General features: G+C 36.4%; 1 protein-coding gene across 2 annotated transcripts in view; it reads left to right on the top strand.

Moving 5' to 3' along the window:
- Positions 1-2,210: 2,210 nt before the first annotated feature.
- pld2 (phospholipase D2) overlaps positions 2,211-16,969 on the top strand; it is a 78,135-nt gene continuing 63,376 nt past the window's right edge. The window contains exon 1 of one of the 2 annotated variants that reach the window (XM_049475192.1): positions 2,211-2,319. The gene's annotated coding sequence lies outside the window, so the exon portion shown is untranslated. Of the gene's footprint in view, positions 2,320-4,863; positions 5,033-16,969 lie in introns of those variants that run through there. The other variant, XM_049475187.1, reaches the window with a different exon arrangement.

The raw sequence follows: 16,969 nt of genomic DNA, 5'->3' as shown, positions 1-16,969 counted from the left end.
TATACTTTATTTGGTCATGTTAATTTGGCACAGATGATATATAGCGTATGTTTTTTGTCCCTGATAAAACTCAATGTGTTCTATTGATTTCCGCTGAATGTTTTTGCTTTTCTTGTAAAGTAATGTAAAGCAATATGTGTAAATTGGAGATATATGAGCATACGCATATTAAAAGTATGTGAATTGTAGTAGAGTAAGCATGCATTTAGGTGCCCTGAATTACATACTTAATGTTTTTATAAATATACTAAGTACTTCCTGGGACTACATTAATTACACATATGAGGTATCTGATTGACGAGCACAGTGGTTGTATTAGAAAAACAATTTAAGCATTTTAATGTGTGTAATGTGTGTTTAATTAGGCAGCTCAGAAAAACATACTTAAATTGTTGCTTAACAATCTGCAACAATAACATATGACTAGTATTCTTAGTAGTTACTGAGTGTAATTTATAATAATATTAATCATTAGTACTAAAATAACCATGTGAGTATCTAACTAGCCTATTCCAGCACAATGTAAGTATCCTATTTTTCTTTACAAGGGTCATCATCTCCTTTCCTGCAGTTTAGGGTGAAGGAAAGCTGATCAGATTAGTTTCTGTCATAAATACCAGCCCAGTATTGCTGTAGGCTATAGTTAAAGGCCTTAAGGTCAGAGGTCAGAATGAAGCCATCTGGATCTATGCATGATCAATAAGGGTAACCAGCAACCTTTAATTAGATTGGATCTAAACTTTAAAACACTATATATGACAAATATTACCATGTTATCAAAATGTGATGTATAGCTCACATCCTTCTTAGTCCAGACTTAGTTTGCCTCTATTTTACATTATAATTCTGGAAGGCTTATGTTCGGAATGGTTCACTTATTAACTCCTTCACTATTCACTATGTAGCATTTGCTATTTAGAGAACTAACTAGGAAATGACCAAACAACAAACTGCCTTTGTTTGTGCCGCTTTGAGGATGTCTGACACATCACCACCACACTGTGTTATGATATACACTAGAAATTCTAGCATACAGTATCTGTTCACTACATTTTGTGTTCACTACATTTAGGTGTGAAACGATCTTATTTTAAGGCAAAAACAAAAAACATTTAGTTTCCTAATAGAATTTCTGTCTTACCAAGCATTGTAAGTGTAGCATTTTTTTGCTTATTTGAGGAATACTTATCTTAGTCAGTCTCACTTTTTACCGTATTTTAAGTCATTTGAACTTAGAAGAAGCACAAACAGTCACCATGCAGGTTATTCTGATTCTGAATTTAAGAGAATTAAGTCTTAATTGCCTCATTGTGAGACTTTTAAGAAATCTAACCAAACATAAAATTTGTTTACCCCATTAGAAGATTTATTTGCTTAATATTAGCATATACATTTGAATTTGAAAAATGTTCAGAAAGAATACTAATTGGATCTGAACTACTGTACGTTCTAATCATCATAGGGTTAAAGGTGGTCAGAAAAAGCATCCATCTTTGTATAGATTTAGACCAAATCCATCGAGCCCAATGTTAGTGCTAAATAGATAGATAGATAGATAGATAGATAGTGTATAGTACACAAAGTTACAAAAAGATAAAATATAACGATACATATAAATACACTACAATAAAAAATAGAATGTAAAGTATAAAGGTACAGTCTTTAGTGTGTGTGTGTAATGGAGAATGGAGGTAGTGCAGTTGAACACAATAGACAGTGAACACCAGTTGATGTACATAAAGTAAGGATAACTGATGTCAGCCATACAGAAAGTGCAAATACACAGTTATATAATAATTTAAATTTAGCAGTGCAAAAGATACGTAAACAGTAGCTGAATGAAATAGTGAATGAATTACTAGTGCAAAATAGGGTAGAACTATAAAAATAGTGTAATAGGCATCAGCAAGACTGAGAGTGTGTTCGTAGATAGAGGTGTGTCCATGGTGTGGCCAGAATTGCCGGAATGAAAAATAAAGGTACCAGATAGCTGAACAAGTCTAAATGACTTATTTTCTCAACAAATCAAGTAACCAGGTGTGCCAAATCCTATACATACGACTGTTAGTTCTGCGAAGATAAAATATAATGCATTCATATTAAAATAAAGAAAGCTACAGGTAAGGGAGTAGATTCAGCTCATTTGCTGCAGAGCGGGGGTTCTGCGCAGCTCCTACGCGGATTACGGTAAGGATGCAGCATGCTGGAAAGTCAGAGGGGTAAAGCTCGACCTCCCCGTCTCTCCTGCTAAAAAAACTCAGGGCCAGGGGGGAAATGAGCGCTGAGGGATTAGTCCTGGATATGTGGATCTGGACCGCGGTAAGTACACATGGACGAGGGTGTGTCTCTGCGGATATTTTACCGGTTAGGAGCAGCAGACTGCATCCCGGGTCTGCTACTCCAAGATTTACGATAAACACGGAGTGCAGATGTTTTATTCTAATATTTACGGTAAACGCGGCCGTATACTTTTGGTTAAAACACGTTAGGAATAAGGTTTACTGTGGAAAGTGTATAAACAATTAATTCCGTATATTTCCCTTAAATATATATATAAAAAATGCAATATAGGAGCTTTTAATATTACTGACAGTGATGACAATGACAGTTAATGTTAATTTACTTATATTATATGATTACATATAAGACGTATTATTTTGTACTCAGACATTGCTATAAGGTGTTTTATTGAATATAAATAATTTTAAAAGCAATTAGAAGTTATGAAACAATACATAATATACCTAAAAAGGATATAATTATTTCTATAAAAAAAATTGAAATACCATTGCATTAATATTAATACTAATCGTAATCCTAATCCTAATCATACTTTATACATTTTTATTAAGGAAACCCAGGGAGGTTACTGAAATTGCTACTAACATGATCCATGGTAGGTTAGACAAATTATTGCATTATAAACACACATGGCATTTATTAGAGTGAAAAGTGCATTTACAGTTTTAAACTGCAGTTTGGGCATGAAGAGCTCAGAGACAATTAAACTTTTATAGAGCAATACATTTTAGAATTGCATGGATGAAAAAGGCCTGATCTAAGATAATTGTTTTTATTCTGAGCTTCTTGATTTATCTTTACTTTTACACTTAGTCAAATTCTATCTGTTGTGTTAAAATATTGGAAGTGTTCCAAAGTGACTTAAATCTTTTTTTAATGGGACCACTCCTAATTTACTCCGTCCATTAATTATAACCACTGTCTGAAATAAATAAAAATGAACCTAATGGCATTGTGTCTTTATAAACAGGTATGGGCAAGATGGGTTTAAAATCCCCAGTATTGAGCTGTGGAACAGTGAAACTGTGTTCTGTTGATTGATGGTGCTTCATCCAATTCTTTCGTGATGAAGTGAAGTGATGATGAAAGCCTTTCCTAGACAGTAGACAATATTAACAAGACTCCTGCTGAAACAATAAATGGGCAAATGTTCCAAGGATTTGGCCATCATATAGTGTGAATACACATGTTTGTGAACCCTTTAGAATTTTCTATATTTCTCCATGAATTTGCGTCCTGAAAGTAGATGAGGCAAAATCAAACAAATGAGACAAAAATATCAGGCAAAATATAATAAGTATATCGTCACTGATCAATGAAAAACATGTATGTCCAAAACAGCGATTTTACAGGAGAGTGATAATTTTCCTAACTTCTTAACTATCTGTTGAAGTTGAAAGTGGTTTATCATTTTGGAGAATTTCTGTTAGGTTCTTTTCTTTAAAAAAAATTGACACAGTGTATGGGACAGTTTGTGTTCAAATTGTGTCGTAAACAAAAAATTGTATGGTTATTGGACTGTGATGATATTAACCTTTCTGGTGTGACCCCCTGACACCTGAATGTTATCCTATTGATTAAAAACACCACTTTCTTAATTACATTTAAAATATCTGCTAATGTTTAAAGGTTCACAGACTTTTAAGAAAAATGTTGTATTGGGGCTCTGATTGGTCCAGAGGACTTAGCACTGCCACTATGATCAGGCGATCGCCGGTTCGAATCCTGTTCATGTATCTTGCCATCAGCTACTGGAGCACTGAGAGAGTACAATTAGCCTTGTTTCTCTGGGTGGGTAGATAGCGCTCTTTCCCCACATCACTTCAAAGGCTGATATCGCTTAGCACAGGGCGTCTGTGAGCTGATGAACTGAGTCACTGTGCGTTCTTCTGAGCGCAATGTTATTCTACTCGGAAATGCTGCATCAGCAGTAGTTCAAAAAGAGGCGGTGACTGGCTTCACATGTATCGGAGGAGGCATGTGATTGTGCTCGTCTTCGCCCCTTCTGGTGTTGGGGCATCACTAGTGATAGAAATAAACTTTTTATATCAAAAGTGCATCAGCAGTGAGACTGGACAATAATAGCCTACAGTAATATATAAAATTCTAAATTTTCTCTGGTTCTTATGTATATTAGTATTCAGATTGAGTTTTAAATTATGTTAGTTATTGTTATGTTGCCCTCTGTTGCACAATTTGCCCTTTTACTTTTTATTTAAGTAGAAGTATACTTTTTAGTTACTGAATATGCACACTGATTTTGTCTTGCTGCTGTAACAAGTCAATTTCCCCCTTGGGGGATCAATAAAGTCTTATCTTATCTTATCTTATATATGATTATATTTTTGTCTTATTTTTTTATTTGTTTCAGGTGGTTCTTTTTAACTATTTTTAGGACTTGTGTGGAAATCTGCTAAGGTTGTAGGACACATTTATCCATGAATATAGGAGTTTATAAACATGTTTACAGACCTTAAACCCGCTCTGTGGGTGTATGTTTTGGGGCGCGGCTCCTCGGGTGTTTACGGTAAGTGCGACCTGTAGATCTGAGTCTACGACGGAAAAGAGTGAGAGAAGTGAGTGTCGGGGTGTGTGTGAGTGTGTGGATGAGGGAAGTGGAGAGAGCGGGGCTGTAAAGTTTGGACACTGAGCGGAGGGGAATACTATGCGGGCTGCTGATCTTTAACAGGTCGGATTACTCTCTGATCCCGGCGGAGTGTTTCTGGAGGGGGTGAGCAGCTTTTCTTCTTCTTTAGGGAGGAAAGTTCTCCACGCTCTGCTGCAGCTCAGATAGACTCAAACAAACATTTGACTCACATCACAGATCAAACAGCTGATCCTGAGCCTGCCAGCAGTGTTTAATATACTGATTTAATGATTTTACTCTGATCTGCTGCTCCTCAGTCCAGTCTGGAGGTGTTATGTCATTGAGAATCGTCAGCAGTGGAGAGTTTGGGAGCTGGAGTTTGGGAATGAGTGGGGATAAAGCCAGGGGTGGTCCCAGAAGAAAAGTTCCCAAAGCAGGAAAAAAATACTGCCCTTCTTTTAGTCCAGCTTTTGTTTGCCTGAGGAGAAGAAAGCAGATCGCAGGGTTTCTGCAGTGAAGGACCTTTTATTTCGGATTTCTAATTGATCTCTCTCACTAATATCTAATGAGTAGATTGAGCTCAATGTTAAAATAAATGTTTAGTTAATATTACAATAACTAGAAAGTTCTGGAGGTGGATTTTGGTCTGGCTGAATTTGGTAAACATTTAGAAATTTTACGAAACTATGTTATTGACGTATCTTAAAATATATTAACATAAACTATAATCATTTTTACTGACCTTAGTATTGTCTATCATAAATGAGGCAGTATGTTGATTTTGTTTACCAACAGGGCTTTTATTTTTTTCCCAGCTGGCATTTCAACTTATATGTTATGTTATGATATAGCAACGTTGTTTCAACATCATATGTTCAACCTTTAATAAACAATAGCTCACTAAAACATCCTATGGTTAACTAAGTGTTAACAATAAACTTACATCACTGTATTAAAGCTGAGTATAATGAAAGTTACCCACCACTACCAATCTGATTCAAAATCTGATCTCAAAAACACTAAAACAGTAAAACTATTAGAACATGAACATGGTGTTAAATTAAAAAGCAGTTACTGCAAATAGAAGTAAGACACTGTTTCATCTCTCCATCCAACCGTTTTTAGAAATTATATGGTGATTAAATGTAAAATGCTGATTCAAAAGTCAGAAGGTTGAGGACATTATGTTGATTCAACATTAAAATTTCAATGTTGGCACAACCATTGAACATTAAATTTAGTCATATTACATTACTTTGGTCATATTTCAACCACATTTCAACGTTGAAGGTCGGTTGTGTGCCAGCTGGGTTGTTTCATTTCCACATGGGATACCCTAGCAACACCATAGCAACCAAGTTTACTTCACTACATATTTTTGATGAGTTTAATATTTTACTCTGATACATTTTTTATTTGCTGCATCATTATTCATTACAATTATAATAATGTTAGGAATTATTCCAAACCCACATTATCACTGCGGTTCTAGAGCTGTAGATGTTCTGTACTGTCACCGGGTTTGAAGAAGCTCCTCATTATTAAGGGAATCAGTGATGAGATCAAGCTGATCATATAATAAGACTGTGCTCTTCCTGTTTTGCCTTTCACTCTAAAAACTCCCCACTGCATTTTGTAGTAACTACACAAATAACACAGTACTGTACTTTTACTTTCACTGCTTGAGTAGAATTTTAGAATAAACTACTGGCAAACTTCTTGCAATACTAAAGTACAAAACATTTTGAATACTTTAGTGTGGAGTTTAACTTCTACTCAAGTCACTTTTTTGATAGAGTACTTACTTTTGAGTACTTTTATTCAAGTCTGGGTCTCTAGTACTTAATGAATGTCTGGTGCTGTGGCAGTTCACTTTTAAAGTGAACTAGTTCAAAATTCAGTTCATAATTATTTAAATGAACTAGTTCACTAAGTTAACTTTCCTTCAGTAATTGTAATTTTATAGTTCTAATTCCAATGTCTGATTTTTATTAAGAATTATAAAGTTGTTGCTTTGTAAAATTGTGTAATTTCAGGATTATTGTGTTTTATTATTTTTCATCGGTGGCCTAAAAAGTGATGATAATACCGTTTATCTTAACAATTTCTGCAAGTCCAAGTATAAACAAAGTAATTATGACACACCTACATCTACCTGTCATTCTGATAACTATCCTTGTCACCTTTAATTTGTGGGATCTGTGAGAGGGATGTTACATGTTGGTGCAAGTTTTAGTACAGTACTGTGTTTTAAATTTGATTTGGTTTGATTTTAAACAGTTCTGGTCTTGATTCTACAGAGCTATATATATCACACATATATAAGTAACTAAACTAAAGTCACACTAAACACTCTCTCTCCCAGGTAAGATTATCTTATCTTAGATAAACTGGGTCCTGATCAGTTCATCTTAGAAAAACAGAGTTTTATCAGAAAACACAGGATTGTACAGTAGCATGTCTTAAACGATGCATCCGGAGCTATAAACAATACAAAATGTGAACAAATATTTTATAACAGAAGCAAAAACTGTTGCTTCAAAGTGATTTTTATCATGGATAGAAGTTGTGTTGCCTGGTAACTGTAACGCACTGCTGCCCATGACTTTTTGCAGCAACATACAATATGAAGAAATGTAAATAATATATATATATATATATATATATATATACAGTTGTGGTCAAAAGTTTACATACACTTGTAAAAAAACATAATGTTATGGCTGTCTTGAGTTTTCAATAAGTTCTACAACTCTTATTTTTCTGTGATAGAGTGATCGGAACACATACATGTTTGTCACAAAAAACAGTCATAAAATTTGGTTCTTTCATAAATTTATTATGGGTCTGCTGAAAATGTCACCAAATCTGCTGGGTCAAAAATATACATACAGCAACAAAATTTGTCAATTTTGGTGATGTAGCGAGTTGTGTCAATCAAATTAGCTTCATGTCATGGCCTCTTCACTTCTTGTAAGTGATTCTGATTGACTACAGCTGTTGACTTCTCATGAGCCCATTTAAATAGGGCTCATTTGACCCAGTGATTAGACTCAGCTACAAAAGCTACAATGGGAAAGTCAAAGGAACTCAGTGTGGATCTGAAAAAGCGAATTATTGACTTGAACAAGTCAGGGAAGTCACTTGGAGCCATTTCAAAGCAGCTACAGGTCCCAAGAGCAACTGTGCAGACAATTATACGCAAGTATAAAGTGCATGGAACAGTTGTGTCACTGCCACGATCAGGAAGAAAACGCAAGCTATCACATGCTGCCGAGAGGAGATTGGTCAGGATGGTCAAGAGTCAACCAAGAATCACCAAGAAGCAGGTCTGCAAGGATTTGGAAGCTGATGGAACACAGGTGTCAGTCTCCACAGTCAAGCGTGTTTTACATCGCCATGGACTGAGAGGCTGCCGTGCAAGAAAGAAGCCCTTGCTCCAGAAAAGGCACCTTAAGACTCGGCTGAAGTTTGCTGCTGATCACATGGACAAAGATAAAACCTTCTGGAGGAAAGTTCTCTGGTCAGACGAAACAAAAATTGAGCTGTTTGGCCACAACACCCAGCAATATGTTTGGAGGAGAAAAGGTGAGGCCTTTAATCCCAGGAACACCATGCCTACTGTCAAGCATGGTGGTGGTAGTATTATGCTCTGGGGATGTTTTGCTGCCAGTGGAACTGGTTCTTTGCAGAAAGTAAATGGGATAATGAAGAAGGAGGATTACCTCCAAATTCTGCAGGAAAACTTAAAACCATCAGCCCGAAGGTTGGGTCTTGGGCGCAGTTGGGTGTTCCAACAAGACAATGACCCAAAACACACATCAAAAGTGGTAAAGGAATGGCTAAACCAGGCTAGAATTAAGGTTTTAGAATGGCCTTCCCAAAGTTCTGACTTAAACCCCATTGAGAACATGTGGACAGTGCTAAAGAAACGGGTTCATGCAAGAAAACCATCACATTTAGCTGAACTGCACCAATTCTGTCAAGAAGAGTGGTCAAACATTCAACCTGAAGCTTGCCAGGAGCTTGTGGATGGCTACCAAAAGCGCCTAGTTGCCGTGAAAATGGCCAAGGGACATGTAACCAAATACTAATGTTGCTGTATGTATATTTTTGACCCAGCAGATTTGGTGACATTTTCAGCAGACCCATAATAAATTTATGAAAGAACCAAATTTTATGACTGTTTTTTGTGACAAACATGTATGTGTTCCGATCACTCTATCACAGAAAAATAAGAGTTGTAGAACTTATTGAAAACTCAAGACAGCCATAACATTATGTTTTTTTACAAGTGTATGTAAACTTTTGACCACAACTGTATATATATATATATATATATATATATGTTGTGATAAATTTGTTATTGTGAAAAAATGATTTCTTTGAATATATTGTGAACTTCATTTTTACTTAAACACATTTGAGTAATAACTGCCAACACTTATTGATTTTTTTTCAGGATGTGAAAATATGATCTATATTTTGTATCTAGAAATGTTCTGTAAATATCATGTTACAATATTTGTACCCTACAGTGGGGACTGTGGAGGTCAATATAAGGTCTGGGAGACCAAGAACAGCCTCAGAAAGAACAGCTCATAAGCTGTGTAGAAGGTCAAATTAGAATGCCCATTTGACTGGAAAGAAACTACATAAAAGTTAGTCTGAGTCAAGAGGGTGGTGTGGTCATAATTCCAGTCTGCAGCTTAATAGAAGAGTCATACAGAGAAACTCAGCAGAACCCAAAAGTGTTGTTTGAAGTTTGCTACAAAGGTTTTAGAGCAACCAAATGAGTTTAAAAATCAAGTACTCTAAATGTCAGTTACGTTACCCACTTATTAGGAATCCTCAATCCCCAACACAAGTAGAGTGAAGACACTAGCACATTTACAACATGTAAAGTCAGTCACTACCACGTTTCGAACTGCCATTGACATGGCATTACTAGGAAGCAAGTGCAGTCTGGTGAAAGAATACTTTAGCTAACAGATTCCTGTGATCATAAGTTATCATCAATAACAATAATGTCATGATGCTGTGATCTGCGATACTCAGTATTGCAAGAAAATTTTTATTTGTTTAGCGAAACCAAAAGAAGAAGAAATAAGGCAATAACTCAAGTAAGTCAAACTGGGGAACGAGTTTAGATCTCCTATAGTTCAATAAAAATATTAATATTTATATAATGACACCAAAAACAATGCAATATATTGCAATATATTGCATATATTTTTCCAATCTATAGTGTCGTATGTGTTTAATTCAGTATGACCAGAGACTGTAAAAAAAGATGGATGCCGTGTCGCCGTTCCCATTCATTCAATGAAAATGAAAATGAAGCCAAAGTCTTCCGCCAGTCTGCGCAGTAGAGACCAGAGGAGGGAGAAAGACTGTGGAGAGAGACTACTCATTTAAATAACCCCGCCCCTGAGGCTGCAGAGCGGAGCGGAGCTGACGGTCTGTTATTGGTCCCGCCCATAACCAGCCCTTTTACAATAACCACACCTTTTTTGAATAGAGCTGAATAACGTTTTAAAAAACGAATTCTGTGGGGATATAAAAAATTGACAATATAAACAGAGGTTACACTAGCTGTTGCATTTAAATAATAGAGGTAGAATTACAGTATATTAGAAAAAAACATGATTGAAAGTTGTCTGTTTTGCCATTGAAACCTATGGGGGTGGGTGGGGTTACACAGCTTTCTGCAACCGAACAGCAGTGTTTGCTGGTCATTTTTTGTCTGTGAACAATGATGAATGAAAACATGAAAGCGATGAGGCTGAGGAATGCAATGCAACACTAGAGAGTAAAATATACTCTAGTGTTTACTTAACACAACAAATACCAGTTTTAGCTATAATTAGGCTAGAATTCCCCTTAAAACTATGTCTAGAAAGGTAAAGGAGACTATGATGAGACCTTATTTAGAACATTACTTTCCTCTGAGTTAATAGGAATGTTAATCACAGATAACATCTCGGCTCAGTGAGCCTGGTAGTAATGTGTCTGCGACAGTGTAAGGCTCATCAGAGCTACGTGCCATTCCGGATGGATAATGAGGTTTTAGAGTTCCAGGGATTTGGGGATGTGGCCATTGTTCATGTTGTGTTGAGTGGAAAAACAGAAGGGGCGAAGGGGTAAGATTGTGGTGTGAGATAAGGAAGTGGCTGATATTAGTGATTCACACTTACTTAGAAACATTTTTCAGTGTACCATGATCACCAAAGTAAACCTCACACTTAATTGTGAATAGTTTGGCACATTTCCACCAACAAAAATAGACTTTGGAACCAAAGAATAGTAGATTCTTTAGTATTGACCGAGAGCCATTCTGTGCAACTCCCTCTGTTTTTTACGCATTCTGTGACAAATCCTTGGTTTCACTAAAACTGGTGCAAATGTGAGCTGGCTCTCTGAAAAGCACCAAGGTTCTTATAAGCCTGAACAGATCCAGAGTTATTTTGGTAGAAAAGGGTAAAGATGATCAAAGAAATTTAATTCTGACTGTTTTTCTAACTGTTACATACAACATTTTAGTGTTACCACATTTTTTGTAAATACTGGTCCTAAAGTAGCTGTCCAGTGAGGATTCCAGGACAATTTCAGGACTATTTGTTTTATCTCAATCTCTAAATTTAATGCTAAATCTGTAGTGTACGGTCGATTGCCACTAATACTAATTTACATTACATTTACATTAGATTCCATGTACTTCCCTCTAAAGAACAAACAACCAGTTGACACAAAACATACCATGAATAAACAACAGATGCACTTGGTTTCTGTTCAAAGACATTTATGCAAAATATTAATTGGAGAATCTTTTCACTGTTTACTTGTTTCAGGCCATTTGCATCATATACACATTTTGAAGTGTTGGACAGTTGTACTGTTTTCCATTGTTCATTTAATTAATGTAAAAGAATTAACGCAGTTTGGTCCCAAAAATTGTCAGCTTAATTTGTTTTTATTCATTCACTTACGAATGCAAAAAATGTGAGTGCTTGAGTGGTGCAACTGTCTAAGTGCTAGCTCTTTTATTGATCTTCAGATCATTGTGTATTTCTGATCAGCCTTCTCCTTTCTAAGGAGGGGTTGGTTGCCTTCCCTGTCCCTTATAACAGTGTATCCACCTTACGTGACTCAATAGAATTGGCAGTTAGTGGTCTCCCCCAAGCACATAAAGCTATAAAAGGTATGTAATAAACAATAATACACGAGATGAAGTGCTATAACGTGTAATATTAGCACAGCCGTATATTAGCACAGCAGTGCCAATATTACAGGTTATAACATGAACCATGAGTGTGTTATTGAGATTATACCACAGTTCCATTATCGATGTTTATTACATTACATTACATTACATTACATTACATTTGGCAGACGCTTTTGTCCAAAGCGACTTACAATAATGAAGTACAAAAGTAATAGGAATTAAGATAACCCATTTATAGATAGGGCTTAAAGGAGGTCAAAGGGAAATAAAGGGATAGAGAAGTGAAGGAGGGGAAGAAGGAAATGGGGTTAGAAGTAGTTAGTGTGTTAGAGGTGTTAGGAGAGTAAGTGCTCTTTGAAGAGCTCTGTCTTCAGTAGTCTCTTAAAGATAGCGAGAGATTCTCCTGATCTGGTAGTGGAAGGTAGTTTGTTCCACCATTGGGGAACTCTGTATGAGAACAGTCTGGATTGCTTTGTGTGAGTGTTTGGCAAAGCGAGGCGACGTTCATTGGAGGAGCGCAGCGGCCGGGAGGTAGCGTAAGCCTTCAGGAGTGAGTGCAGGTAGGAAGGAGCTGTTCTGTCATCACCTTGTAGGCGATTGTAAGAGTTTTGAATTTGATGCGAGCATAAACTGGTAGCCAATGGAGCTCAATGAGCAGCGGGGTGACATGTGCCCGTTTTGGTTGGTTGAAGACCAGACATGCTGCTGCATTCTGGATCATCTGGAGTGGTTTTACTACACAGGACGGGAGGCCAGTTAGCAGGGCATTGCAGTAGTCGAGGCGTGAGATGACGACTGCTTGTACCAGGAGTTGGGTGGCCTGTTGCGTCAAAAACAGTCTAATTTTCCTGATGTTATAAAGTGCGAAGCGGCAGGATCGAGCAACTGAGGCCACATGGTGCGTGAAGGAGAGCTGGTCATCAACCAGAACACCCAGGTTCCTAGCAACCTTTGTCGGTGAGAGAGAGAGAGAGTCGATGCTTATAGAGAGGTTGTGTTGAAAAGATGGCTTTGCTGGTATGACCAGAAGTTCAGTCTTTGAGAGATTTAATTGAAGGTGATGCTCCTTCATCCAAGAGGATATGTCAGAGAGACATGACGATATCCGTGCAGAGATTGAGTTATCTTCAAGTGAGAATGACAGGTATAGCTGGGTGTCATCAGCAAAGCAATGGTAGGAAATTATTAAAAGATTTTGAGTTAAACAGGATGAGAAAACACAATCTGTTTGGTTATAAACACTCTGAGTTAAATTTTTCCATTGCTGCTCTGTTTGTAGCTGCGCTGTTTGGTTTGTAAGTGCTGAATCGTTGCTAGTTTACCTGCATGTGGTGGAGTAATACATGAAGAGCTTCGGTTACAGTGCATTACCGGCTGATAACGGCACTCTTAAAACGCCTTTCAGCCAATCACATTGCAGGGTCAGTACTAACTGTGGTATAATCTTGATTAAACCTAAACATTTGCCTGGTTTGTGTAATATTTAAGCAAATAGGCCTGTGCACATTTACTGATTAGAAATAAATTTGAATTCTGACTTTCTGATTTTGATGTGTTTCAATATGGTGTCCTTTTTCCTCAATGTAAAAGTGCACTTCTTTGAATTACATTTTACAAAAATTCAGTTTTTTTTTTCAATTTGTTATTTATGTGGGCACTTATTATTGTGAATTTAAGATATTATTAAAGACACAGGTTTTTACGTAGTGACCTGATTTTTTTTGTCTGACATTAGGTTGCGTACCGGAAGTGAAGGGCATTCTGAGAAGCACTGAAAAGCACAGTTTGTAGGTACTTGTGGTGAAGGACTGGGAAATGGTGGTTTGCTATGATTTCATTTGAGTGGAGTGTGTGGGAATGTGACCGCAGCAGCCGCATTACGGCTGGTTCTGGCTGATGTTATCAAAGCAAATATTGTTCAAAGGTATCGGCAGATGAGGCACACATCAAGGAGGCGGTCATTTAAAGCACAGATATTCATATAGGCAAAACAGTTGCCATAGTGATTGCATTTGGCAGCTGCCCACATGCAAACGGGCTTTAACATCCACAGCAGCGTGGAGGAGTGGAAATCGCTGTGTGGTTGATTTTTTTCACTGCAGAGGACTCTATATTTTACTCATTATTTCCTTCACTGTTTCCTTACCTCTCTTACACAAGAATTCCATCTCTCCTCCTGTCCCTCTCTCTCTCTCTCTCTCTCACTCTCTCGCTTCAGTGCAGCTCAGTTCACCACTTCTTAGGCTGCATGTTGCTCAATAGCTGCTCAATAGTGGTACAGAAACGCTAGTGCAGGCAGATAAGTAACCACTAAAAAGTTACTTACAAAGTTATAGATAAGATAAGATTAGAGATACCAAGATATACTAAGTATAAACAAACTATAATTTCTGTCCAATGAAAAAATCCATCTCAAAAACAGCAAAACAGTAATTTTACAGGAGTGAGATAAAACATTCTTAACTTTCAGTGGAAGTCAATGTAAAAAGAGTTTATTTCAGGTCATTTTGGAGAATTCTGAGAATATTGGTTCATTCATCGAGAAAAACTAAATTGGACAAAAATGGAGATACCTGTTTTTCATTACACAATGACAATAAATACAAGGACAAAAAAATGAATCTAAAAAAATAAGATTAAAGTAAAACATGGTTCTCCAGTATGTATATATATATATATATATTTGTTATAAGCAGTGACCAGTGAAATTCCATACAAGTTAACAGATATATAAATGAATAACAATAAAAAGTAAATAAGTAATTGATTAGCATATAATGATGGTAGATAGGTGAATTAATGATGGATAATTGAGATATTACATATTATATAGTACTAGCACAATAAGAGTAATAAACAAATAGTTTTAGACCTGTTGCACATAGTAAACATTTAAACTACCTTACTGTCTACTCAGAGCAGCTTCTATTATTCTTGGCAGATTCTATATTATACGTTCATAATATGTGTTTTGTCTGATTCTTTGTTCTGTAAAGCTGCTTGTGACATCTGTTGTAAAAAGCGCTATATAAATAAATTTGATTTTATTTGATTGATGAATGATTTTCCATTCTATTTTAGTTTTTCCAGGTGCCGCCAACTTGAAATTAAGTCACAATCAGTCAGCAGGCAGGCACAAACGAATAGGAAGGATAGTGGAATTAGGATAGGAGCATGAATATTTATAGATAGATTTATAGATATTTATAGAGATCTTTTCAGCAACAGCTGGAAATCATGCTTTTTCACCAAATACTTTATTTTTAATAAACTATAAATAGTGATTTCTTTGCAAAATCAATGCTATGCCCCAAACGTTTGTACTCCTTAATATGTTTTACTACACCTCAAATCCATTTCACACTCCTTTAACACAGGTGTGACATCTTTACCAGTTATGACACCTGATGTCTGAGGTAAACGGAACACAGAATTACTTCCCTTGATTTTAAATTACAGAAATCTTTTGGATTATTTTGGATTGGAGTCTCATTCACACTAAATAACGTCATTGTCTGTTCTTCATGTTCCACTGAGTGAGTTTCTCAGTGATGTAACTCTTTTGCCATAGGGGTGTGAGGAATGTAGAACTGTTCTGACCTGCATATTAATCCTTTCACCCATGTGACAGAAAGCCCTGTGTGCTTAGTGGAGAGTGTGTGGTGTCAGCAGAACAAACAAGGCCTTTGCTTAAAGAAATAGAAAGAAGTAAATAAAATGAGTCTCTTTAGACTCTTTTAAGGTATCTCTCCATTAAAATCCAAAATTTCTTGTTCTTTATGAAATACAGTAGGTCTCTTTGAGTTGTATATGTATGCTACACATGAAACTCTTCCTTAGATTTTGTCTATGGAACACCACCAGCAAAGTACAATTGAGATAGGTAGGTATATTTTTAGAACAGTTCTGTTTACATTAGTTAATAGTAAAAAAAATCACTCCAAGGTTTTGTTCCAACTGCTTGGGCGGTTGGATTTTTAAATTCTGTACCTGAACTACCCTCCTCTGTGTCTGTGCATAGGTTTACATAGGATCTCTAGTGGATTTCGTGTTTTACAGAGACTCTAAGACTAGGTCAGTGGCTGAACTGCACTTAGCAGGACAGTACACATGTTGTAAAGTAACATATGAAATTGCAAGGAATGTTATTAGTGTGAAAATTTCTTTATTTTAAAAACGTTTCTGACTGTTGTCCGTCTCAATGCTTTGCAGTGCTGTAAGCCAATCAAAGGCGATATGTTTGCTTGTATGAATATTCATTAGCAAGAGCCGAAATCCTCAACCTAAGAACACCTTTGGGATGAATTAAAGCGGAGACAGTGAGCCAAGCCTCACCTGAGTCTAACCTCACCAGTGTACTTCTAGAAGAATGCTCAAAAGCTGTCATAGACACACTACTAAACCTTGTGGAAAGCCTTCCCAGAAGATTTAAAGCTGTTATAGCTGCAAAGGGTGTGCTGAAATGTTAAACCCTACGGTTAAAGAATGGGATGTCGTTTAGGTGCATATGTGTGTGAAGGCAGATATGCGATATATTACTAACAATATATATAACTCACTCCCCCCTTTAGCACCATATAAACTTCAAACTGTTTCACATGTTAGTAATGAATAATAGACCTGTTTATGTGGTGTCAGATTTTGTAATTCACTTGTAAATAACTTTAAATAACTTCACACTGAAACCATGAATGCCACTGAACTTAATGTAATTTTCTCTCTTAAAAAATGAAAAATTGAGAAATGTGAGCAGTTTTATTCAGTTGAAAGGATGTGTCCCTATTCTGCTAAGAACTCTCAAACCCTTAAACACATAAGCCTGATTCATACCACAGGATTTTGAAAATCATAATCAG

This window comes from Astyanax mexicanus, chromosome 1 (genome assembly GCF_023375975.1).
Source record: "Astyanax mexicanus isolate ESR-SI-001 chromosome 1, AstMex3_surface, whole genome shotgun sequence".
NCBI lineage: Eukaryota > Metazoa > Chordata > Actinopteri > Characiformes > Acestrorhamphidae > Astyanax > Astyanax mexicanus.
The sequence above is the reverse complement of the archived record's forward strand: the minus strand, read 5'-3'. Positions and strand labels throughout refer to the sequence as shown.